General features: G+C 43.7%; 1 long non-coding RNA gene across 1 annotated transcript; it reads right to left on the bottom strand.

Moving 5' to 3' along the window:
- LOC125434197 lies at nucleotides 1-25,466 on the bottom strand. Its single transcript, XR_007244747.1, has 3 exons — nucleotides 25,344-25,466; nucleotides 4,991-5,079; nucleotides 1-363 (listed from the first exon to the last, which is right to left on the bottom strand). It is a non-coding gene; the product is annotated as an uncharacterized LOC125434197 (long non-coding RNA).
- Nucleotides 25,467-26,961: the final 1,495 nt, after the last annotated feature.

Here is a 26,961-nt window from a genome sequence, read left to right as displayed (position 1 = left end):
ATAGATTTCACTCTAATAATAATAAGATTATTCACCTTCCCTTGTTGTTGGGCGAGTAATTGGGTCTTGACCTATCTTCTTGTTTTCCATTGTTCTTACTCCTCCACTATTCACATTTCTAGAGCAATTTCCAGTGGTGGGATTCAAATAATTTAACAACCGGTTCCAGTGGTGGGATTAAAATAATTTAACAACTGGTTGTTTACAAGCACCATTTTAACAACCGATTCTGCCGAAGTGGTGCGAACCTGCTGAATCCCACCACTGGCAATGTCTGTGAAGGAAACTCATGACTCTGTCTCCCCAAGCTTGCATTGAAGGGTCTTCTTGGATCTGGCTTTCCTGGTTCATCTGCAGCATCACCTGAGGGATGTGATAAATTGTAAGTTCAAAGTTGTACAGTCTTACAGGATATGACAAACTGTATGTTCAATGCTTAATCAAAGAGTGAACAAAAATGCCATTTGAGAATCCATTCAACTATTCTGAGGTCAAGAAGACAGGGAGCTAATCTGCAGAGTTGCCATTGCTGTGTTCCTTCCAAGATTTCATTAAAAATAATGCTGAGAGAAGTGCAGTGCAACAACATAGTTCAGCTGCTAGGTAATTCTTTGAACTTTCATTTGTTTCTCAGAAATGTCAGTGTGTTGGCTCAATTTCTTAAGGAGTAGGTAATGTGTTCTCAGAAATACTAGCAGGCTCTTTACAGCCCCTTGAACAGGAGCAAATCAGAATCATATTGACACTGCACAACATCACTGAGGTTTGCATCATGGGGTTTCCATGGTCACAAACAGACAGGTATCATAGAATGTGTTTTTTTTTTAAAGTAGATTTCCATTCTAGCTTTACTTTCTCTTCTTTTGTTACCTACAAAGACTGGTATCTTAACATGGTTTGTTTCATTATGAATCACCTTGCATTCTACAAGGAGTAGTCTGAAAATAATGCAGAGAGCCTCAGAAGAATTTTAAAGATCTACTTTCCGAAGACCCAGGTTCCAGACAAGGTGACACATATACCATCCAACTAATTGAGAATAAAAATACATGTGAAAGATGATGTCTACATGTGTATCCTTCATTAACTGAGCACTTTATGGATGACTTATGTGTTTATGTCCCCACCCCCAATCCAGCTGCTCAGTGGTGGGATTCAAAAAATTTAGTAACAGGTTCCGCTGGTGGTGGGATTCAAACAGTGGCGTGGCGCCAATGGGGCTGGGCGGGGCACAATGGGGGCATGGCCAGGCATTCCGGGGGTGGGGCATTCCTGGGTGGGGCTGCGACAAGGACACAGGGCGCGCATGCCCCAGGTGCAGTTCCCCTTCGCCCCGCCTCTAGATTCAAATAATGACTGGTTAAAGTATTGAAAAAGCAATATACCGAAAGGTAGTGCATTATTTCTTTTTTATATAATTATATTGATTGATTTTAAATAATAACATAAGTAAGGAAAGAAACCAAAAACTGTTTACAATTGTTAACATATTACAAACATATCTAATTGTCTATCTCTCTCAACCCCTTCCCAACTAAAACATCCTATATTGCCTCCCTCCTTCCCATATTTCCCTCCCTCCCTACTTTCTACTTCCCCTTCAGATTCCTATAACTACTTTATCTATTCCACTTGAAAGAAAACTAACAGAGGGAGAGATCCAAAATCCTTAATCTAAAAGAGTAATTTAAACTCTACTCTTTCCAATATAAATTTCAAGGGGGAAAAAGAAAATGAAAAATCTTTACCTATCATACTTTCCCAACCTTTATACCAATGAACAAAAAAAGTAGAATTACTATATATTGTATTATTTCATACAGTTCATACACACGTAGGGGAGGGTGCCATGGGGAGCAGGGGGGCTGCAGGGGGCCTGGGTGGCGATTTTGCATTCCCCACGACAAGATTTGTTGTACCCAGTGACAGAGACAACTCCCGTGTCCCTAGTGGAGTTAATCATTAATAACCAGTTCTCCATACTGAGAACATTTTAGTAACCGGTTCTACCGAATAGGTGTGAATAGGCTGCATCCCACCTTTGCAGCTGTTTGGTCTGTGGCTAAATAGTCTTGACAGAAAATTGGTTATAATAGCTACCAACTACTGGAGGAGTAGCAGGAGGCTGTTGTTTCTCCTACACTCATAAATAGCCAGTTGGCTTGAAGAGGTTCTTGTTGGTGCATGCATACACAATTAAATTGGGGGGATTTGGAGTGGGGACTTGAAACTGGGTCTTCTAGATCTTAGTCTGACACTCTAACCATTACACCACACTGGCTCACAGCTTTCCCTCCTTTGCTCCCTCAGGAGTCTGCCCTGGAAAAAGTCATGCAGTAGCAAGTTGCTCAGATGAATTGAATGGTGGTTACTGCTAGACCCAGCCATGTTGTGCAAGTTGTGTGGAGGCTGCTGCTGGGCCCAGGTGAGTTGTATGCATCAAGTCATCCAGTTGCCACTGCTGCACCTGAGTGAATCATACAAATTGCATGGTAGCTAGTTGCCCAGTGTCTGCTGCAGCACATGGCCCTTATGAGTCCACCTTCCAGAACAAAATGGAGGGGAGTAGGGTTGTACTAGGAGATCAGAATAGCCCTGGAATGAGCCCCTTCCCCAATCTGTACTGTCCAAAAACCAAGGTTTAAAAACTGATGACATTGAGGTTGCCTAGAAACCCCACTAATGACTACAAATTACCCTAAGTATAGGCACTGCTTCTATTATTTTACTTTTTTGTAAAATAAATGTTTTAATAATAAATAAACTTAATATTGCCACATGTTGGGAACAGAGGTGTACAGCCTATAGGGACATGGGGTCACCTAGCTGTCTGCAGCCAAGCCTTGCCCCCCACACCTCCCTGCAGGCTGTCTCCTCTCATCCCCAGGGCCTGGGGATGGCAGGAGCCAGCCTATAGAGAGCCGGGTGTGGGACTTTGTGGCGGGTGGCCACGGCGCCCACTTGAGCCACCCACTGCCGTCAAGCCCCGCCGCACCCCCAGACTCTGTGCAGACTGGCTTTTGCCCTCCCCAGGGCCTGGGGATGGCAGGAGCTGGCCTTCAGAGAGGTGGGGGTGGGGCTCGATGCCCCCAAGCCATGTCCCTGAGTCACGCCTCCAAGTGAGGGGCAGGGGGTGCCCAGATAAGGTGTCGTTCCCGGGTGCCATCTCCCCCCGACAGCAACTGTTGCTTCTGATGCAAATATTTTCAGCTGCACACCTCAGTGTTGGGCAAAGCTACAATGGACTTATGTTTTAACTTGTGTTTTGACAATTGGATGAATTTTTGGTGATAACTTGTGTTTATGAGAAGAGGAACAAGTATCCAGCCATTGGCTAAACAGGAGCCTATGCCTGGTCTACGAATGTAGTAGTAGAACCCAAAAGTGATAGAATGGACTGAATGACCTCTTGAGGCTGGCTGTTGCTTCCCCCACACTGCCCGAAAAAAATTTTTCTCCAATGTAAGAAGTTTTCTGCAAATAAAGCAGCACATCAGGGAGAAAAATACACTGTGCATATTAACTTCTTGCAGGGAGATATATTTATAGTCCATTTAAAATGTCGATCCCTCACTTGCTGAATGTATTGCTAACAGCCAGTTTGCCAACTTGATTCTAACTCACTCTGCTGCCTGCGTAAACGTAGCCTAATTGATTTGAAATTCAAAAGTTGCAAAGGGGTGAAGAGAGTCCTATTGTTATTACTCACTCGCCTTTGCAGCTCTCTCATAAACTCAGAAAGAGATCGAGTACATGTATTAGGTTTAAGACCATTAGGTTCTTTGTTTCTTTCGCAAACACTCCTAAACACAACAAATCAGATCCCAGTCATAAGGTCAAGCTGAAGCGGTTGTGATTTGGTGCAAAGGTTTAACTTTTGGTTTTGTTTTTCTAAGGGGTGGAAGTATGGCATTAAGAACCAGCATGTATTGAACAAACTAGTTGGGATTGCTTTATAGACTGCCATTCCAAATTTAACCAGATGCTTAAGACCAAAAGAGGACTGGTAAGTAAACAAAGTCATGTACATGTGTTTTCAATTATCTCGACATGAAAGCAGAACTTCGGCTTTGAGTTGCTCATTAGCTCCGAACAATTTTGTAAATTAAAGTTCAGAGCACCATTACACTCCAACTATCCCCTCATAGAAGACAAGGCCTAAGGGCTTGTTTTTATGTTTCAGTAGCTGAGTCTCTCAAGGCTTTATGTGAATGTGCCTGTAGAGCTTTTAAGACACCAGTAATTGGCGGATCCTTTCTTCTCTCTTTAGCTTGTGCAATCAAAGGTAATTTGTGGTGGTTTCAGGCCGCAAGGCATAGTTATAACTGTTTAGAGCTATGAATCCTGCATACTGTTTCTTGCTTATGTCTTGCACATACCTGGTGGGGAATCTACAGGGAATCAGAATTTTGTGATGCCAAGCACAGGATATCTTTCAACCATATGCAAAGGTTATGAAAAATTAATTTCGTTGTTGTTGTTATGATAGATTGAAATGCACTGACTATCAAATTATTTGAAACTTGGCGTTCTGTAACCCAAACCCCACCTTTTGTGCACAACTGTATAGCTGTTAATTTTTTAAAAAACTGGCGCTTTTCAAAAGTAACGTACTTTGGTCTATGGCCATAGCACACACAGCATAAAAAGCTTTAATTCCCTTGTCAGAGCAATTTCCTACAACAAGGCCTGAAGAGTTTCCTACTTAAGAAATGTCACTTATAGACCTACAGATACTCAAAATGCTGCCCAAACTCAGAGGTTTAGGAGGTTTATTTGATGATATCTGTGCATACGTAGACATCACTTTTAAACTTCAGGAAGTATCCCAAAAATGTGTAATTTTGTGAAAATAATTTCTGCAAATCTTGGTGTTTTATGGTAGCCGTGGTGCATCCTTTTGCATGGATTTGGCTATCTGCACAGGGGTAGCTCTTGGTTACTGGGTGAATAGTGTCAATAGTTATTTTTTCCCCAAGTGTTCACCTACTATGCCCGAAGGTCTACATGGATTCTTTGGTAGGAAAGGAGTCAACAAGGATCAAGCTTGACCAGTTTAGAGTCTTCTATCATAGATTTCTGCAATAAGGGAAATGAGAAAAAAGAATTATGTTTACTTCAACTTGTCTTTGAGTTTGCATATATGTGCAAAGGGTTTTGCATTGACATTGTTTCCAAATAGGCTTCAGAAAACTATTTAAGGACTAGGATTTGAAAAAAAATATCAATAATATCTATGCATGCCCAGAAGGGTAAAACATTTAAAACCTCATTAATCCCTGAGCCAGTTTCTTAGTCTTGTAATCTGCTTGCTGACCACAGCCAATTCCCCACCCCTTCCATGAATCCCCTAGCAATTATTTGAACTGTAGAAAAATGGTGGGGTGGGGGTAGCATAGGCATGGGAGAGTTTCCTAGGCTGTGGTGTAGTGCCTAGGGGACCGGGTGGGGTGCAACACCCCAGGTGCACACCTTGTGGGGGCATGGCTACGAAGTGGTGGGGGCAGGCAGGGGCGTTCCGGGTGTGCAAGGCAAATGCGCACCCCAGGCACAGCTACCCCTCACTCTGCCTCTGTACTTAGGGTATCACCAAGAAGTGATGTCACATCCTCAAACCTCTGTCTGGAAGTGATATCACATCTTCCATTATGTTTTAGCAATTTTTGCAGTTTATATTACCTTTACCATAGAGATCGAAGAAATTCCAAGAGTGTCATGGAAAATAGAATACTGCATTCTCTGAGACCTGCCTTCTCCAGTCCCTGTCCCAAAAATCTTTTGGTGCTGGGCTTGCAGCCCTACAGTTTCCCTTTGAAGCTGCAGTCCTAGCAGCTACATTAAGAGGGGCTGTTTAAAGGTCACTGTAATAAACACAGCTTACAGCACAATCCTGAGAAGCTTATCTAGGAGAGAGAGATTCAAAGTGGGCCACTTTTAATGAGGAATTTAGGTAAGTACATGGTCAAGTTCATTCTTTTAAAATATTTTGCAGCGCTGTCCTAAGTAGTGTTATACTCTTCTAATCTCATTGACTTCAGTGGATTCAGAACTCTTGGCACTAATAGCTAAGTGATTGTTCATTTGAATGCTCAGACACATCACAGGCAGAAATAAAAGACCAGAGCAACTGGTCTTTGGAAAATATATGAACAGAATATATGAACAATGAAATATGTTGACTTAGTCTGAATCCTGCCATATATCTCAAGACACATAAAGACTTATGCCAATAAATGAAATGACACATAAAGACATTCCCATGAACTATGATTTTGTGATTAAAAATGACTGCCTGGTGGCTTTGCCAAATCAGTAACCAGCTCAAAGACCTCCCTTCTATGGCCAGCTCATAACCCTGTTGTGTGGGGTTCATCCATTGGCAGGACTGTGTTCTTGTTGTACAGCCTGATAGTTCCATAATGCTGACATATTAAGCAAAGGTATAGAAAGGTGATTTGCTTGCACAAGAGGTATCTTGAATATCTCTATGGTAGAACACTATAAGTGGGAGCTCTGTAGATTGTGGCACAAATTTAACTATTTATTTACTTCATCCATACTGCACTTTTCTTCCCAATGCAGACCCAAAATAGTTTACAAAATTTCCCTTTCTTGATTTTATCCTCTAGTAACCCTGTGAAGTAGGTTGGGCTGAAAGTATGAGTGGCCAAAGGTCATCGAACAACCTTTCATGGAGATTCAAACACTGGTCTTCCATATCATAATCTAACAGTCTAACCACTATACCACATTAGTTCCAACAGGGATTTTAAAAAATGGCTCATGCTGCCTTCCTGGACTTACAGAAACAATCTGGTTGACAGGCACCATGGTATTCGGTTTGTGAGCTGTTTGGGTTGATGAATGCCAAATTATGCATATTTAAGTTCAAATGTTTTTCTTCATGATATTAAGCAAATTCAGTGAGGGTAAAGGCAACTCTGTATGAAGTTAACAAAAACTGAAGAAGTAAACAATAAAATTAAGTCCCAACAAACAGTATAAGGGTTTATATAGCACCTGTTCATTATTTCAGTATCTAAACACTGCACAAAAGCACAGATGAAAAGCAGTGGGGACTGGGAAGGTATTTCATGACATGGCATTCATATTCTTGTCTTGCTGTGACCTTTTCCAGAAAGCTTGTCAGCCAGTATTAAAAGCAAGAAGCTCTTGTACGTGCGAAAGCATGACACAGGAAATAGCCACGGGGGGAGGGGGGAAGGACTGAAAGAAGATGATGGAATTACAGCTGCAAGGTATTATATACTTCTATTTTTTTAAAAAAAATGTAGAAAATAAGACTCCTGTTTCTTCAAGGGGGAAAAAAGTCTCCTTATTCATTAAAACGTATGATGCAAAGCATATATCAGATTCTGGATGAATGAGAAAGCATACAAGAGTGCAGAAAAAGACCAATGCAAGTAGCATAATAGTACATCTTCACCAGCTTTTCAAGAGTGGCTTCAAAAGTGGCTTGCAAAAGTGAGATTTATGATTATGAATTATTCAAATAACTTAGTTTATCATAAAAGTAGTTCATTGGGGTGGCCTATTCCCTCCAAGAAGGTCAAGAAAGCACATGAAGAGATCCCTCCACTACTGCTGTGAGGTGTGAATTTCCAGGGTGTCTAGCGAGTTTCGGGGTCATCCCAAATGTGACATTATGTAAAATTTGACATGTACTATGAAAGATGTGTGTTTAATTGAAATCAATAGCAGACCAGTTTCCACATCAGTCAGTCTAGGTTCCAGGAGTCAGGGAGCTTTAAAATTTTCACCATTGATTTGTACATCATCTTTTCCCTGTGTATTCCTGCAAAAGTGCCTGATCATCATAAAATGACATTCTGCATCTGTCACATTTTCTAAGAGGAAAACATTATGCATAAAGTCATTACTGCACTTAAAAGGGGGGGAAAAGAAATAAACTAGTTAGAGGTGGAAGCAGCTGCCAGTATGTTCCTACCACTAGATGCAGTTAGGTAATTTTAGACTCTGGTCTTAATTGTTCTATTTCCCTCCTTTAGATGATAAAACATATTTCAAATGCAAATTTACAGCCTTTTTGGAGGGACCTTTTCTGTCAGCTGAGGCTTTAAATGTCTGCCTCAGAGTCCAACATTGATAGTACTGATGGTACCTGTGGCTATAGGATTAGATTTCTTCACAACTGACACCCACTGAAAGCCACAGCTGACAAGCACAAGTTTTCCATGTATTTTCTGTCCTCTATACATTCTTCCATGAACTTATTCAGAGAAACCCACCTAAATGAGTAAGAATGACCTTACTATGGGCATCCACCAGTATGAAGAGATTCAGTATAGAGTTCTGCTGTCTGCCGATGTAGGTGATAATATGGCTTTTTTGAGAGGTAGCACCCTTGCCTTCAGGAAGCATTTCCTTGGAGGCTTGCCTGGCACTTCCTTTACTGTTTTTTTTAGGTACCAGGCCAAAGTGTTTATTTTTTCTAAACTTATTACAATCCTATGGCCTGCTTCCATCCTGAAGACTGATTTATAGATTTTTTTTGGCTACTCAATTATTGTTTTGTATTATTTATATGTTCCTTGCTTATTTTTAATAGCTTGATTTTGATAGTGATCATTTATGTAGTTTTTATGATTTGTGGTATTTTGTTAATTATTTGTTTGCCAGCTAAAGCAGATCTCTGAAGAAGCAACATATACATTGTGTAGATGATTAAATATATATGTCCTATTAAAAAAATTATCTAAATAAAGTTCTCTAACTTGGGGTGGGCGGGTTAAACTGTTTGAACTTTATTATTTTTGCTCTCCTGAAGGGTAGGTGGTAGAAGGGACATGTGCCACTGACTCATTTGAGTGAGTAAAAAAAAAGGCTTAAAACAGCCCTCTGGATTTATGCATGCTGATTCATAACTTCCTACTTGCATTAAAAAGTCAATCTTGCCATTTCAAAAAGATACCATCTAAAGGAGGCAAAAGGGGGGGGCGGGGAGAGAAGGCAGATTCCGAGCCAAGGGAGTGCTCAGCTCTTTACCTCACCATTAAATGTTCTAGGTAGGACATATTTTTACATGAAGGAAATGTTGTTATTTAGATCTTTAAAGAACAATCTGAATAATAGCTAACGTTTGGACTGGCTTCAGGTGAACCAGAGTGTAAAATCATGAGCAATTTAGTACGGTAGCAGGATGCTCATGAAAATTCTGTATGTGATGCTTTGGCAAAATATTTTTTCCACATGAATATAACCAAGAGAAATCCCTCCAGTTTGATTGTGTTAGTTTTGTCAACCACATTTGTTCCAAAGTCAAAGTACACTGTAAACACTGTAATAAAGGCAAATACAGTGCAAATATACAAGCTGATTCAGGCTGCTACATTTTGCAATAGGAAGTGTTCACATGTTACACAATCACTTGCCGGTTCCTCGCTCACTCAGATTCCACTGACAGAGCCAAGCTATCCTCCCACCAGAGCACACTGCAAGCCAGGAGACAGGAAAACCCACCCTTCTACAACTGTCTGGTTGCAGTCCGATTCAAAATTCAGTTTCTTCAATCTGGAGCTACAGAGTGGATTGGGGTGGCCATATTATTCCACTGGATTCACTGCCATATACCAAGCGCAGTGAGAGGCATGATAGCCTAGGAACTGAAGTGACTCTTTAAAATATAAGATTACGGTCACACACCTCTTGGTCTGTCAATAAAATGAAATTGCAGGTTCATGTGACCTTAATTTACTTCTAAGCTGTGCGGGAAAGGGAGGAGGAATTTCATCTTTCAGCTTTCACTCTTCAAAACAGATCCTTGCCTTGTCTATTTTAGCCTCAGGGATAGTGTATGCATTGAGAAAGATGCCACTGCATCTAGTGACCCTGCTGCTGATCTCCACACATTCAGCAGGTCTTCTGCAAAGAGCCTCCATACATATTGCCTTACCCCATATGTCCCTACACAATTTACTGGTGGTCCCCTTACCCCATATGTCCCCATATGTCCCAACACAATTTACTGGTGGTCTCCGGCCCCTCAATGATACGGCTGGCCTCCACCCGGGCCTGGTGGAACACTCTTCTGCCAACTGTCTGGGCCCTGCGGGACCTTGGAGAGTTCCGCAGGGCCTGTAAGACCAAGTTGTTTCACCGGGTCTTTGGGGAGGCCAGCCGCTGATGGTGTGCGCCCCTCCTGTCCCTCCCTCTAACATCTTGGGAATTTGTGACATCTATACCGCCCCCTTCTCTGGGAGGGGTTTTACTGATAGTTTTAATGTTGGACGCCAAATGATTCACACAGAACGCTGTAATTTTATATATTTTAATGATGCTGATATCTTAATTTTATTGTCATTGTTATATTGTTTTGTAATATTTGTTGTTCACAGCCCAGAGCCCTTAGGGGATGGGGCAGTTTATAAATGCATTAATTAATTAATTAATTGATTAATTAATTGATTAATTAATTGATTAATTAATTGCCTGTGCTCATCTATGTTGTATCCACAGGATCAGTTCTCTACTCTGTGCAGAATGTCTATTCAATGAAAACAGCATGTCAGCAAAAGCAGTAGGTTTGATGCCACCTTCTGACTCCATAGATTGAACATGAAAACTGATCGCCTGTGTGGTGCTCTTATAACCCACCTTCCAAACTTTTGACTGAAGCAACCCCTTCTACATGCTGCTGAATCTACACAGTTCTGCTCACTTAGCTCTCCCTAGCAAGGCTAAGAGTGTGGGGTGAATGGGTGAGTGAACCCCCTTTTCCCAGCACCACTGTCCTGAACCAGATGGATTCTTCCCTTCCCAGCACTTGAATTTTTTAAAAATGTCATGATGTTTGGATCCACATTTTGGAGGGGACATGAGCTAGGAGCCCTTCTGCTTTCATTTGGAACCAATGAACATTTATAAGAAACAATTTACAGGGTATCTAAAGCAAACATACATTTGTAATTAACGGGCATTTTCATCTATATATATATAAAAAGCTAACAGTGTTTTTGTTGATGATAGTATACCTCAGTAACTGCTGGGCCAATTCCTCTGAAAATTCCCAGCCACTATAGTCAGCCAGGTGAGAGTGTTTTTAGATGTTCACATACCTGAAATTTCACACCTGGCCCAGGTAAAACGCCTTTTTCCTGGCGCTCCATGGTGAAGGACATGCAGCTGCCTGTGTGTAACTGTCACCCTTAGAATGTTCATGCTGCTTAGAATGTTCACTCAGATGGCCAGATATGAGCAGTGGAAACAGTACATAGGCAGTAACTCGAGTGGAAGTGAAACACATACACACACATACACATGAGGGAGAGGGAAGGGAGGGAGAGGGAGGGAGGGAGGGGTGGCATGCAAGGGAAGAGAGGGAGGGAGAGGAAAGGGACGGAGGGGGAGGCATGCAAGGGAAGAGAAGTGAGAGAGAGGAGACAGTGAGGGGTGGCATGCAAGGGAGGGGAGGCAGGGGGCCCAGCATCTTGATATGACCCACCCACCCTAGCGGAGGGAAAGGGAAGGGAGGGAGGGGAGGGGTGGCATGCAAGGGAAGAGAAGTGAGGGAGGGAAGAGAGTGAGGGGCGACATGCAAGGGATGGGAGGGAGGGGCCAGGCATGCATCCCCTGAATACTGCGGTTACAGTTAAGAAAACCAGGCACACATTACTCAGGAGTAAGCTCGGTACAGCAACCGTGACATGACATACTTTGAATGGCTGCGTCACGCCCCTCAGAAGATTTCCTCAGAAGTGACACCCATTGCCACCAACCAAACTTACTCCCAGGTAAAGGATCATGACCATTTAGCCTAGATGTGTGGGAGGGGTGCCTTTCCATCCCCCCCCCCCAGGAATGCGGGCACACACATCAATGACATCGCACAGTATCAGGCTGCGGGTTTGCATGAGCACGTTCTGCTGGCCTCTGCAATTGATTTGCTGCTACTATTCCTTTTCCACAGGGGTCCCCAAACTACGGCCCGGGGGCCAAATCAGGCCCCCGGAAGACATTTATCCGGCCCGCTGGGCAGAAGCGGATCTCCCCCTTCTCTATCTCCTTTTCCCCAGGTTTACAAACAGCATTAAGCGCAGGCGACTCGCTGCTCATTCCAAGCGGCTGGAGGGGACCGTACCAATGCAGCAAGGGGGGGAGAGAGAAAGGCGGCAGAGCTGCCTTTCTCCTCCTCCCCCCCTTGCTGCATTGGTATGGTCCCATCCGGCCGCTTGGAATGAGCAGTGAGTCGCCCGCGCTTGAGGCTGTTTGCAAACCTGGGGGTCAGGGTGCCAAACTCAAGGCGCCCCCTGGAGCTTGGCACCCCGACCCCCAGGTTTACAAACAGCCTCAAGCGCGGGCGACTCGCTGCTCATTCCAAGTGGCCGGATGGGACCGTACCAATGTGGCAAAGGGGGGAGAGAGAAAGGCGGCGGAGCTTCAGGGCCGGATTGGAAGGGGACCACGGGGGTGGGGGGCTTGGCCAGGGGCGGGTCGAGGGCGGATGGATGGCGCCCCCCCCCCGCGGGTGGCACTTGGTCCGGCCCCCGGCTGGGCTCTGGCCATGCGTGAACTGGCCCCGTTTAAAAAGTTTGGGGACCCCTGCTTTTCCATTTCACCACAATAAACCACAGCAACGCGTGGCCGGGCCCCGCTAGTAGCTAAATATAAAGATCACAAACAAATGCTAAATGACAGGACTTGCAAGTCTTATTACAGTCGACAGAGGAGTTACCTTAAACTATCCAATTATATCTCTAAAGAATATGCTTATCTCTTTTCTGAAAGTTGGCATGTCTGTTACTTCTCCACACTATGAAACTGAAAAAGAAATATCTCAATATTTTTAGTGGAGCAATTCAATTTTTATAATGGCTTCAGAGCCTCACCAAAAATCCATTAAGTTAATGGGAATTTACAGACTCATAGCAATCATTATTTTTCTTGCAGCAAAAAGAAAACATAATAGAAAAAATATATTTGTTCAGGGTTTTTTTTTTAATTGTCTTCTTCAAGTGCTGGCATCAGATCTTAAGATGCTGCCCTATTTCAAGTTATGAGAACATCAGTCCCCAGAAACCAATTCTTATGTAATGCAATCCGACCGTCACACTATTGCATTGACATGGGAAACATGGGCACAACAGAGAGATGAAAAACTTGCTGGGGCTTTTTATATGTTTCCTGATATTAGGAGAGTCTCAAATGAACAGAGTAAGAGGGGGAGGGGGGGAAGGAAAGCTTTTGTTTTCAGGCTGGGAACCTGACTTTGACTTTTGGTAGCACTTGTCAGTCAAGATGAACAATTATGCCTGCTTTCTGTTAACTAGCGGGGAAAGCCATCATGGTGTTGTGATTCAGATGGCAGACTAACAGCCCCATCCAAAGGGGGGAGCTGAAAGGGCTCCTGGAGGTAGCGCAATGCCACACCAGCGCATTCGCCCTCCCTGGGCCACTTAACCTGGTGGAGGGAGCAGACACACCAGCAACCATGCTTCCCGCAGCCCTGCCATTCCAAAACCCAGAAGTCTGGGCTGTGTCAGGGTTGTGCTGGCATCCTGCTTGGATGTTAACATGAGGGGGAGAGCAGACTGGGGGTGGACCCAACATTTGTCATCTCCTTCCTGGAGTTTAGCGCCAGTTGTGTGGCACACTGGCCCTATTGTCAGAGTGTATGTCCTTTAAACCCTTTGGGACTTTCTGGAGGTGGGGGACTTTCAGGGCTTTCCCCAGCTCCCTGCACCACCAGCAAGCCCTATTGGAGGTGATGAGGCAGCCCCACACTAGGGCCAGTCCCACCACCTCTTGATTTGGATGGGGCTGTAAGATCTGCAGAACCCAAGTTAAAAGCCAGTGTGGTGTAGTGGTTAAGAGCAGGTGAACTCTAACCTGGGGAACTGGGCTTGATTCCCCGCTCTGCTACTTGAGTTGTGGAGGCTTATCTGGTGAATCAGATTAGCTTGTGCACTCCAACACATGCCAGATGGGTGACCTTGGGCTAGTCACAGCTCTTCTGAGCTCTCTCAGCCCCACCTGTGGTGTTTGCTGTGAGGAGGGAAGGGAAAGGAGATTGTAAGCCCCTTTGAGTCTCCTACAGGAAAGAAAGGGGGGATATAAATCCAAACTCTTCTTCAAACTCTCTAAAATACCCACTTTGCAATGGAAATTTGCTGGGTGACTTTGGGTCCGTCACCCTATCACAGTCAAACCTAACTCACAGGATTGTGAAGATAGAATGGAGGTGATGATGATGTCCAAAAATAATGTGAATGAAAAAATAGGCCTAGTGCATGTAGCATATATTGTGCCTGAGGATTTACAAATGACCCTTTTAAGGTATTATTGGCTCACATTATTGTGGAATTTATCCCTACACAACTTCTCCCATGGTATGCTATGTCAGAGGCAAAAAGGAGAGTTTCAACATTTCCCTTCCCTTCTGTTTCCATGGACACAGGTTTCTAATTCTGGATGGATTTTGTAAAATCTACCAGCCTTGTTAATTCTGATCTAGAAGCTTCTTCATTTAATAGCTTGTAGAAAACATACTGGAATAATCAACAAATAGAGAGACAAAAATAGAAGATAAATAATGCACTTCCAAAGATTTAACAAAAGAGAAAGGTGATGATGAATGCAAGACACAAAAAGTCTTAATAATCCTTGTGATTCCTCTTTTAGAAGCAGACCAAACTGAATTAGAGCATCAGAATCCTGTAAAAAATATTTTATCTTTAGATTGGCATGTGTACAGCCCCTGCCCCCTGAGTATGGCAGTTGGATACAGACCGTATATCCAAAGTTTCTACGTTAGGAAAAAAGGTGTGGTGTGCTCCAAAGCATAGTAACATGTTTGAATGACATGCCAGATTGTGTCTCATTTCATAGAAACGTAAGTTAACACTACTGAGGTTCAGTTCATGCATCTGATGAAGTGGGCCATGAAGGTTCATGCTACAATAAATCTGTTAGAGCTGAATGTCTCACAAGTCTCTGATTGGGCTTTGCTACCACAGATTAATCTAAGTAGCTTTCTGGGGTGGTTTTGATATGTGTACGCTTGGGATACTTATGCTGGAAGTAGAAATGTCTAGTGTGCAAAGAAAATGAGAAGACCAAGTAGAGGGCTGGCAAGTGGTCAGCTAGATAGGGCTGTAAGTTAAAGACCCTTTTGTCCTTTTGTGTCACCTCTTGTCGGTTCTCTCAGACTGATACTCTCAGGTCTAATTTCCACCCTGTTCTCAGGAGTTGTTCTTTCTCTCCTTCCCTAGTTAGCAAGATAGCTTGCAAGCTATCTTTGACTGTCAGCCTTCCTATCTGAAATATAGTTCACTAACAAAAATTTACCTTTATCTTTTAGTGTGGCTGCCACTTCTTTGAACACTTAGAATCCTGCTTTTGTGAAAAAGGAATACTTCTGGGATATATGTGTGAGGCTGATCTTTATCACTGCATAGATGCACCCACACAGTGTTTGGTAGTAGGAACTCTGTATAATTGCCATCCTCTTTTTGCTGCTTAACTTCTTCATACTATATTATTTGTTGAAGCAACCAGATTTATGGGATTTTCTTCTCCAATATGTTCAGTAGTAAACCTTCAGAGAAATACATACAAGGCACTTTCCATATGAGCTGCTCATTATTTCAGTTTCACAAAGAACTAATTTCTGCTATCCCCAGACAATGCAGATGACTAAACCAAGTCATGAAAAGTCACTGAAGAGCAGGAGAACCCTATGGTAGACCAGCCAAATTGCGTGTAAGGCTGCTCTTTGTTTTACAAGGGGCAAAACAGTTCCAATAAAGCCACTATTTTCAAAAAAGAAAAGTGCTATCCCTGTAGTTTAACATGCCATTTAGAAATATATCTTTGTCCCTTTATTTTTCTCTTTAGTAGGGACCCAAAATGACTTACTTTCTCTTCAGTAGGAACCCAAAACTTACTTTGTTTTCCTGTCCTCCATTTTGTCTTCATTACATACATCCCTATGACAGTGGTGGCAAACATATGGCATGCATGCCAGAGGTGGCACTCAGAGCCCTCTCTGTGGGCACGCGTGCACAGAATTCATCAGGGGGAAAGAAATCCTACACACACACAGACATCTAGGCTGGCCTGGGCCACTGGGCACGATGTGCATGCACTGCAGCGAGCAAGGAGGACTCGGCTGGCGGGCCTGGTGCCTATGCTCCACGTAGCTGCTGCCCAAGGGGAGGGGCAGAGGCAGAGGAGATGGAGATGCTAGAGAGGTACAGAGCCACACGCGTGGGACTTGCTGGAGGCTAGAGCAGGCTGACCTATTTCTGATGTGTCAGAAAGACCACAGCTAACACTCTCAGTGATCGAATCTTTTTTTAATGAGCCAATTCTTTCCAGATCATAATTTTGTCATTAACAAAAGACAAAACAAAAACTACAAAAGAATGGCCCAAATCATACATAGCTACCGGGGGCGGGGGAAGGGGAGTCAGTTTATTGTTTTATATGGGGAATGGCCAATCAGCCCAGAATTTTACGTGCAGGCAACACAAACATTCCAAACAGAGACCTCCTGCAAAAGCCAAAAATACCATTCACAAACAACAGTTTCCCACAGGGATGTAGGTATAGATTTTTTATGGGGGGAGGTTCGAGGGGCCACACCCCCACCCGCCCCTAGGGCATGGCCATGCCTTCCCAAGCCCCACCCCCAGCCTAGCGCTTATAAAAGCAGCTCTCCAAGGTCAGGGACGGCAGACTCCCCCACCCTGCCCTCCTCTGCCCCCCACCAGCTGGGCTCCCAGCCGGCAACTGGAAGTTCCTTCTGCCCTCCCCTCTGGGCAGAGGCATAGATGGAGGGGAGCCTGGTGCAAAATCTGAGTTTTGCCCCCCCCCCCCCCCCCCCGCAGCCACTGTGATGCTGGAATCCACCCCCAAACAGCATCACTTTCAATGATGTTTAAACTAGAGAGCCCAAATTCTCCTTTTAAATCCACCTTAAAGGGAGAATCTGGGGTCCCTAGTTAAACAACATTGAAAGTGATGCTGTTTGGGGGTGGATTATCCCCCACCCTGAAAAAGCCTCACTTTCAATGTGGCGTAGTGGTTAAGAGCAGGTGCATTCTAATCTGGAGGAACCGGGTTAGATTCCCTGCTTTGCCGCTTGAGCTGTGGAGGCTTATCTGGGGAATTCAGATTAGCCTGTGCACTCCCACACAGGCCAGCTGGGTGACCTTGAGCTAGTCACAGCTTTTCGGAGCTCTCTCAGCCCCACCCACCTCACAGGGTGTTTGTTGTGAGGGGGGAAGGTCAAGGAGATTGTAAGCTCCTTTGAGTCTCCTACAGGAGAGAAAGGGAGGATATAAATCCCAACTCTTCTTCTTCTTGTAAACTGAGGACCTCAAATCCATGCCGAAGGGGGTGGATTTAAAAGGAGAATCTGGGGAAATTTATGGGGTGCCTGCTGTCAGGGTGCAATTGTTAAGCTAGCAGCACCAAACTTTTAGTGTATCTTTAGGATACTCTCCTAATGATACCACCCAGGTTTGGTGAAGTTTGGTTCAGGGGGTCCAAAGTTATGGACCCTCAAAGGTGTAGCCCCCATCTCCTTTTACCTCCCATTGGAAACAATGGGGGATGGGGGCACCCCTTTTGGAAGTCCATAGCTTTGGACCCTTTGGACCAAACTTCACATAATCTGGATGGTATCAGTAAGAGACTTTCTTGATGATACCTCCCAGGTTTGGTGAAGTTTGGTTCAGGGGGTCCAAAGTTATGGACCCTCAAAGGTGTAGCCCCCATCTTCTATTAGCACCCATTGGAAACTGTGGAGGATGGGGTCACCCCCTTTGGGAGTCCATAACTTTGGACCCCCTGAGCCAAACCTCACCAAACCGGGGTAATATCATCAGGAAAGTGCCCCAAACAATCCTTGAAAGTTTGGTGCTGCTAACCTAAACAATGCGCCCCCTGCAGGCCAAAAACCAAAAAAACACTAAAAATGTTTTTAAAATCCACAAACGGGTGAGCGGAGCTTCGGACATGAATGGGGGGGTTTGAACCCAAGAACCCCCCCCCCCTTACCTACGTCCTTGGTTTCCCATGACTAGCAGAAGTCATTCTGTTTACTTAGATAATCTTCAGCTCCTGTTGCTAAAACGTATGGAAAGCAAATTGTGAAAAAGTTGACAGTTAGGTCTTCTCTGCCCCACCCAGGTTCAAGAAGTTTGCTTTGGGGAACTTAAAACAAAGGGTCTATTGCCACAACAATCAATTCTCTGCCTTACAGTTGAAGGGAAAACCTTAGTCATACCTGTCATTGAAATTGCAGATGCAAACACATTTATCTCTTGTCATGAACAGGGTGTGGCTACTAATTATCCTTAACCATTAAAAAAAAAACCTTCTCAGTTTGTGTTGCTGAGTAGGAACCTCCCCAAGCATACAAAGCTATCTGAAACAGTTGTAAAATACCTAAGCAGTTCATGTATTGCATGTTGCCAGAGTTAAGTGCCATCAAGTCACTTCCCACTCATGGTGACCTTATCAATCAATGTGCTCCTCATGATCAGCCTTGCTTGTCTTGCAAACTGAGGGTCATGACTTCCTTTATAGTTTAGAGTCAGTCCATTTTATTGTTGTGTCTTTGCCTTTTCCTGCTACCTTCAACCTTTCCTAACATTATTGTCTTTTCCAGTGACTCTTGTCCTCCTACTATGTCACTGAAGTTTGACAGCCTCAGTTTAGTCATTTAAGTTTCGAGGGACAGTTCAGGATTGAATTCATCTGGAACTCACTTATTTGTTTTTTGGGTGGTTCTTCTGGTCAGCTTTTTTCATTGTCCAACTTCACACCCATACATAGTAATAGGGAATAATATGGCATGAATTAACTTGTTCTTAAGTGCTGTGTGGTTTCCGGGCTGTATGCCGTGTTCTAGCAGCATTCTCTCCTGATGTTTCGCCTGCATCTGTGGCTGGCATCTTCAGAGGATCATAATCATAATCAGAGGATCCTCTGAAGATGCCAGCCACAGATAAAGGCGAAACGTCAGGAAAGAATGCTGCTAGAACACGGCATACAGCCCGGAAACCACACAGCACCCAAGTGATTCCGGCCATGAAAGCCTTCGACAATACATTAACTTCTTCTTGGTTGCCAATGACACATCCTTACAGTTAAGAATCTTTTCTAGCTCCTTCACGGCCACCCTTCCTAGACTTAATCATCTTTTGATTTCTTGGTTGCAGTTTCCCTTTTGGTTGATGATGGAGTCTAGGAATAGAAAGTCTTAAATCATTTCCTTCGTTGCCCATCCCAAAGCTGAGTAATTACCTAGTAGTGATTACTTTTGTCTTTTTGAAGTTCAGTTGTAGTCCTGTTTTGGCACTTTCACTTTTAACTTTCAGCAGTAGTCATTTCACGTCTTCATTGTTTTCTATCAGTAATGTAGTATCATTGGCATATCTTGCCCTGAGCCAGCATCAGCTTGGGACTGTTTCCACCCACTATGTCTCCCTTTCAGCCTGCCAGCCACACTCACCCTGGTTGGCAAGGAGTCTAGACCACATCTGGGTGATGGTGGTGGGCAGTGACAGGAGGCTCAGGGTCCCAGAGGAGGAGGTCTGTGATGGCAGTTTTCTGCAGCAGAAGGCCACAGATGGGGCAAGCTGGACCCCCAGTGGGCATGGATGGACCCAGCAGTAACCTAGGAGAGCTGGGCAAGGGGACGACTCTTCCAGTGATGGCCTCAGCCAACCAGCATGAGCACAACCTGCAATGTGCATGCACAGGGAGTGGAGTCTAAAAGCCTGCTTTCTTTCTGGCCTATGCATACTCATCAGAATGCATGCATACAGCCAGTCACATTCAATTGTGAGTAGGACACACACCATACACCACTGGAGATTTTGAAAGCACAGCTCCAGACCAGAGGCGTTCCTCCCATTGGGCAAAGTGGGCAGTTGCCCTGGGCGCAGCCCTGTGGGGGGCGCAGGTTTGTTTGGGGGATTTTTTGTATTTTCAGTGTTTTTCCATTTTTGGCCTGCAGAGGGCGCAGTTTTTTTTTTTTTGCTAGCAGCACCAAAATTTCAGAGATGTTTTGGGAGACTCTCCTGATGCTATCACCCAGGTTTGGTGAGGTTTGGTTCAGGGAGTCCAAAGTTATGGACTCCCAAAGGGAGCTAATAGAAGATGAGCCTACACCTTTGAGGGTCGATAACTTTGGACCCCCTGAACCAAACTTCACCAAACCTGGGAGGTATCATCAGGAGAACCTGTTACTGATACCACCCAGGTTTTGTGAAGTTTGGTCCAGGGGGTCCAAAGCTATGGACTCCCAAAGTGGTGCCCCATCATCCATTGTTACCAATGGGAGCTAACAGAAGATGGGGGCTACACCTTTGAGGGTCCATAACTTTGGACCCCCTGAACCAAACTTTACCAAACCTGGGTGGTATCATTAGGGGAGTCTCCTAAAGATACCCTGAAAGTTTGGTGCTGATAGCTTAACAATTGCACCCCTGCCAGCAGGCACCTCCCAAATTTCCCCAGATTTTCCTTTTAAATCCCCCCGCCTTTGACATGGATTTAAAGGGAGAATCTGAGGTCCCCAGTTTAAACATTGCAAGTAATGCTGTTTCAGGGTGGGGGAGAATCAACCCCAAAATAGCATCACTTCCAATGTTGTTTAAACTAGGGAGCCCAGATTCTCCCTTTAAGGTAGATTTAAAAGGAGAATCTGGGCTCCCTAGTTTAAACACCATTGAAAATGATGCTGTTTGGGGGTGGATTCCAGCATCACTTGTTTAAACTAGGGAGCCCAGATTCTCCTTTGAAACATTGAAAGTGATGCTGTTTCCCCCAATTGGGGATACTGGATACAACACCATAAAATGTTTTCATAGCAGTAATAAAACATTTTGAAAGCATTTTGAAAATGTTTTCAAAAATTATTTCTGCTGTGTGGCATGGCCTATTGTTGTGTTCAGATTTGTGAGTTTGGGCATGTTCTATAATGTGATTGTGACTTTGAAACGGCTTGGTGTAAAAAATCATTGCTTGGTCACAGTGAGGGAGGGTGGCTGCCCATGGGGGGCGCCAAACTCCAGTTTGCCTAGATACACCACTGGGCGTAGCTACAAGGGAGGGGTGCGCGTTGCATTGGGCACGCGCCTGGGGGGGCATCAAACTCAGGTTTTGCCCAGGGCTCCAGTTTGCCTAGTTACGCCACTGCTCCAGACAGTACAGAGAGCTGGATAGTGTACATAGTTTTCATGTGCACATTAATGAATCTGCATGCCTTTTGCTTGTTTGTTTTCTTCATTTATATTCTCTCTTTCTGCAAAAGAGGACCCAAAGTTACTTGCATTGTTCTCCTCTGCTCTATTTTAGCCTCAAAACCCTGTGACATAAGCTAGACTGAGTGTGTGTGGAGCTTTTCACCAGTCTCCCCCCCACAACGTGCCCATTCTCCCAGTTAGGACATCTAAAAAGGTTTTTATCTTGAAGTCACCAGTAACTATATTGTTCTTAAAATTGTATGTAAGCTGCACCTTTGCATCTGAACAATGGAGTTTCTTTCTGTATTACAAATATTGTCATCACATTGCCATTTTTGTCTCTATTTTGCCCTTCCCCTTGGGACACCTACCATTTTCTCTGTGCTTGCACTGGACCATAAACAAGTTTGGCATATCACAACAGCAATGGCAGAAAAGTCAACAGAGCAAGCAAGATTTCACACTTGCTAAGAAAAACAGCAGTTCCACAGAGAAGCTCAGTGTCAGGGGTGGCAACTGTGTCCTCCCAATAGGCAGTTGTCCCTCACAAGGATTAGAAGTGGCAACAACTTCAGAGGCTGTGGGTGTTTGTATGTGTAGAACTGAGCCCTTTAATGCCCTGTTGGTGAATCTGATGGGCCCTGGGATTGTCATGAAAGGGCTGGGAGTTTCTTGCAGCATTTCAGTTGTCTGGCAGTGGACAAACCATAATGTGATTCTGTGCCACATGATTCATACTCTTTTAACTGCTTATATGTCTTACAGATGAATGGCTGTGTGGAAGCAGGCCAGGATTATGCACAGGAAGCAGAAGCATGTGTGGAATGGAGGAGGTTACACTAGCAAAAGCAGCTCCACTGGGGAGCTTAGAAGTAGATGCCAGGATCAACCATAACTGACTATCAGATTGGTAAACAAATACCCCAGTGACCCATTTGCCTGTGGCCTCAAACAAGGACTTGCCATTTATTAAGAAGAAATAATGTATTGTACATGCCATCACAATAGATCAAATTAAATAAATAAAATTTAAGAAGGTTATAAAAAGTTAAATATATAAAGTAAAATTCATATACATAGTATAACAAATATACAATAAAACACACTGACACATGGTAAATGGTGTTCAATTCATAGAAGTGTTATACTCTAATTGGCATTTTAGTGGCATATTTGGATCACAATTCCCTAGCAACCAAGGCAAAAAGTAAAGCTCTGTTTGAAATAAATGAGTTTAAATTAGACAAGAAAAGCTTCAATTTTTCAAGTTCAGAGCAAAAATTTAGGCCTGCTAATATTCCAGCAAGAAATTTAGCTCTGGGTTCTTTATAGATAAAATACTATAAAGCATTGATCCAAAGCGAGAACTGACCCCACATCTGCATTCTCCAAAAATTGGCCTATTGAATAATGTAATTAACAGTGCAGTCCAAAACAATGGATTTAGAAGAGCATAACTCTGGCACTCAAACTATTTGGCAATCAAACTGCCTGTCACATATCAGACTAAGATTTCCTCAAAACACCATATCCCTGCCTAATTTTCTCTTTGGTTCCTTATCTCAATATATTCCCAGGTTCCTCAATCAGGCCTTCATCATCAACAGCCAGTCAGGCGGCTCACCCTTTCTTATCCCTTCTTTCTAAACTGGGAGAGAAAATGATATTTTATTTTTAGACATGGCTACCAGCTCTGTAAATGTTACTCCATGGAGCAACTTTGGCAGGCTACCTGACTCCTGGCGAGAGGATGGGGGGGATGCCAGGAGACAAGAGTTAATTAATTAACTAATTAATTAATTAATTTTATTCAAACCAGCAGCAAAAGGGAAGAACTGCACAGACAAAGAAAGTTAGCCTTTTTATAAGGAAAAGGCTAGAAAAAATAAAATGCATCTCTATTCATAACAGAACCATAAATCTTACACATGTCATGATGAAACTCTACACTTCAATATTACTCTTCTAATTAACCATCTAAATTTTTTTCTTCCATTCTGACCATCTCAACTCTATGTAATATATCAATTTATGGAATGTTGCTAGATCTCAGTGGCATTTTTCACATGGCATAATTACACTGGGATAGACCCAGGATCATACATACCAGGTCAATGTTATCCTGGTTTCTCCCTTCGCATGGCTGTCAAGGATTCAAGTTAAACCGGGATGAAGAACTCCAGTTTCTTTTGCATGAGCCCAGTTTATTTGTATTTACAACTGTTGGTAGGGTCCCCACTGGCTGCTCCCTTTGCTGCTGCGGCCTCCTGGCCATCCGCCTCGCCTTCTTCCCTTGTGGTTTGGCTTCCCCACCCTGCCTCCACCACTGATCCAAGTGCAGCAGGTAGAGGAGGAGGAAGGCGCTATACTGCCCCTCCAGCAGGATGATGCCCAGCTCACTGTTCGCTGAGATGGAGAGGAACAGTGGCAGTGACAGAGGAGGAGGAGGGGGTGGCGGCAGCAAGTCACTGGATGACCAGCAAGCCCTGCAGCTCGCCAAGATCATGGGCAGGCAATGTTGTAAAAGCAAAGAAACAGTCTGCGTATTTTAAAGAATATACATGAAGACACCGGTGTGCAGGGAAAGGACTTTGACATCAGAAGGGGAGACCAAGGAGGTGGGAGCAGTGGTGGGGAAAGCAGGCAATGAAGCAGGAAAAATAAACCAGCCCAGCTCCTGTGGTGTTTGCATGGCAGCAGGATCAGCACAGGTTATTTGAAAAGAACCACCAATTTGGCAATTTTTGAAAATCCCGGGATAAGGGAAATGCTGCAGGGCAGCCCCGAATTAGGACTGGGAACCGTGTGAAAATCTTGCACAAACCGGGATAAGTCACTGCCCAATCCCAGGATATTTGGACCACGCGGAAAACACCAGTGGTTCTTTGAAGTTCCAGGACTAATACAAGAAGTCTTCAGGCAGGTACCTCTGGGGGTTGGAGGGCAGCATGGGCGTGTTCCTCCAGCCATCCAGAGCTGCACAGGGAGGAGAGGTAAGTAAATGGAACACTGGAGGGGCCAAAAGCGGCATCCTCACACCGGTGCACTTCGCACCATGCTGGCACGAAGACGCTGCTTTTGAAAAAACTCGCTCAGGGAGCAAGTTTAACAAAAGTGGCGATTTCCCGCCATTTGGGGAGAGTTGTGCAAACAGTGCCCCAGGGACGGTGCTTTTATTGTCTCTTAGGGCATTGTTTTCTGCTAGTGCAGAAACAGCCTTAGTCTAGTTTCAGATGACAGGGGCACCAAAGACAAGTCTCCAAAAATGACTGGAGTGGACAAGTGGGTTCATAAGGGAGAGGAAGCAACTAAAACATGTCATGTGAGATTAACAGGAGCAGCATATAAAAGCAAAAGCACATTTAACTATTTTTGTTGTCTGTACCAATAACAAAAAGTAGGTTTAGTTCAGTAAGAGTAAAGATAAACTATGTAGCCTTCCAGATAAATTTGTTCAAAAACTAAATTCTTTGCAGTTAACCAAATCTGTGTGAAGGCACCAAGCCCAAGCTGGGTTTTCTTAAAAATGTTGATTTAAGACCTAACTTATTAAAGACTTGACTTGAAAGAACTCTGCAGTGTGCCGCTTAATTAACAAGAGCTCTCAACTTAGCATTCTTTACAAAACCCTTTGACCTATTCTTGACATTTAACAACCAGAGGCAAGAGATGACTGACTACTTAACACTGGGTCAAAAGATCTACTAATCCTGTGCGGCTGCCACAATGAATTCTCATGTTGCTTTGTATTAATCAAAACCCCTCACAACAAATGACATAGTAACAAGAAAGATGGGAGAGCCAGGCACCTTTTTTGTTCCATTTGGCATTCCTTCATTGATCCCTCTTTCCTAAATGTTGTATGTTTTGCATGTATCCTAACCATTTTGTATGTATTTTAACTGTTTTTTAACTCTTTAAAAATGGTTTTAATGACATTTAAATTAGTATTTATAGAGTATGTTCATAAGACAGGATATAAATTTTGTCAATAAATAAATACATAATACACCAACTGTAGTGGAGTTGTGCTGTGCAATAGACAATTGTTACATAACTGCACTGTTCTAGAGGCAAACAATTTTTTAAAAAAAGTTTCCTTACATAAAAGATGTTCACCAGTCCTCTCTCCAGCAGAAGAGGAATATCTCCATTTCAGATATATGGACAAGACGGTTAGGTGATATCTTTCCAAGTGCCCAGATAAAAAAGGAAGTTCATCTGTAGTTAAAGTGTAGGAAAAGAAAGGGCATTGAAAAGCCTGACATTCACACAAAAGGGGAAACCCAGTAGGTCTATCCATTAGCAGGCCAGTGAGAAGTCATTAAAAGAACCCTTTACTGTGCCCCACTCACCACTCAAGACTGCTGTCATTTCCTTGGTCTGGGTTTTTCAGAGAGAAGGCTGTTTGCATTCAGTCAACACTTCAGTTTTATTGGCCCATGGAGCCAAGACTGCTAGACTTTTGAACCCTTGACTGCCTTCTGTCTGGCTACACCTTCATCTTCTGGAGCCAAAATCTTTCTAACAACTACACAATAACAGGTAATTAGGGTGAAGGCTGTTAATCCTCTCCTTTAGTCCTTTGGGCTATGGATTTAGCAAAATCAGCTTGGGTGAAGGTTGACTTGCTATTATCAAAGCTTGGAGTTACTATGTAAAAGGTTGAACTACAGGGTCAAGGAAATGTTAACTGAATAAAGGAAGGCCTAGCCAGAAAAAAATCATATTGAAATTGCTCCACTGAGCCATTGGTTGGGGTTTGCTTTGAAAATGTGTTAAATACATTTGATGTATCCATATTGAGAAGATGAAAGTTGAACTATTCTTTCAAAATAAAAGGACTTAATACCAGATTTGAGATTTCAGAGCTTTTGACCCATTTAGGTAACTTTTGTTTAGACTACTCAAAATATTGTTATTTCAAGTTGTGGCAGTACCTCTTGCTGTTGAGCTCTATCAACTTTAATATCAATAATTTTATCCCAGCTAATTTTCAGGAAATATTGCCGCTGATTTGTAATTGTTAGATTTTTTAATATTTCAGGAACTCAGTCACAGTAGCCAGTATTGTGGACACAATTCCATAACTTCATTTTTATCTTTCTATTTCAAAAGTACATTCGAAGAGGGCAAGTCTATGCAATGAGAAATTGCAAGAGGGTATGCATAAGGACCAAGCACTCATGGAAGAGATGGAATCCCACTTTACCTCCTCACTGCTGGCTCCAGCTTCCCTCAGTTCTGCTGTTCTCTCTCTCCTCTGCCACAGCTTGCTTGATCTGGCTCCTCTGGCTCCTACCTGTTCACTTACCTTCCTTCCTTCCTTTGCTATCTCTGCCAGTTGGCTAACTTTCACACCATTTTGGTTTGCTATAGAAACCACTAATTCTGCTCATGTTCTGATCAGTGTGTTCATGTGATATCTGTATATGAGCAGAAGTTGCTTTGTATGTATGTGCCTTTATTTGTATATGCCTTTGGCCTTTGGTATGTATGTGCCTTTATTTGTATATGCCTTTGGCACGAAGGCGGAAACGGCCGGGTCGGCGTTGCTGGGACCGTCCGCACGGACAGTCCTGGAAACAGCCAGGCAGCCGGCGCTGCAGAGCGCCGGCGCCCGGCCGACCCGGCATGTCCCCGGGCCTCCGGCGCGTCGCCGAGGCGCGCCGGAGGCCCGGGGACAAGGTAAGTGCCAGGTGGGGGAGGCGTCGCGAAGCCG

Source organism: Sphaerodactylus townsendi, linkage group LG06, assembly GCF_021028975.2.
Source record: "Sphaerodactylus townsendi isolate TG3544 linkage group LG06, MPM_Stown_v2.3, whole genome shotgun sequence".
In the NCBI taxonomy this organism is placed as follows: domain Eukaryota; kingdom Metazoa; phylum Chordata; class Lepidosauria; order Squamata; family Sphaerodactylidae; genus Sphaerodactylus; species Sphaerodactylus townsendi.
This window is presented reverse-complemented; position numbering and strand designations above follow the sequence as displayed.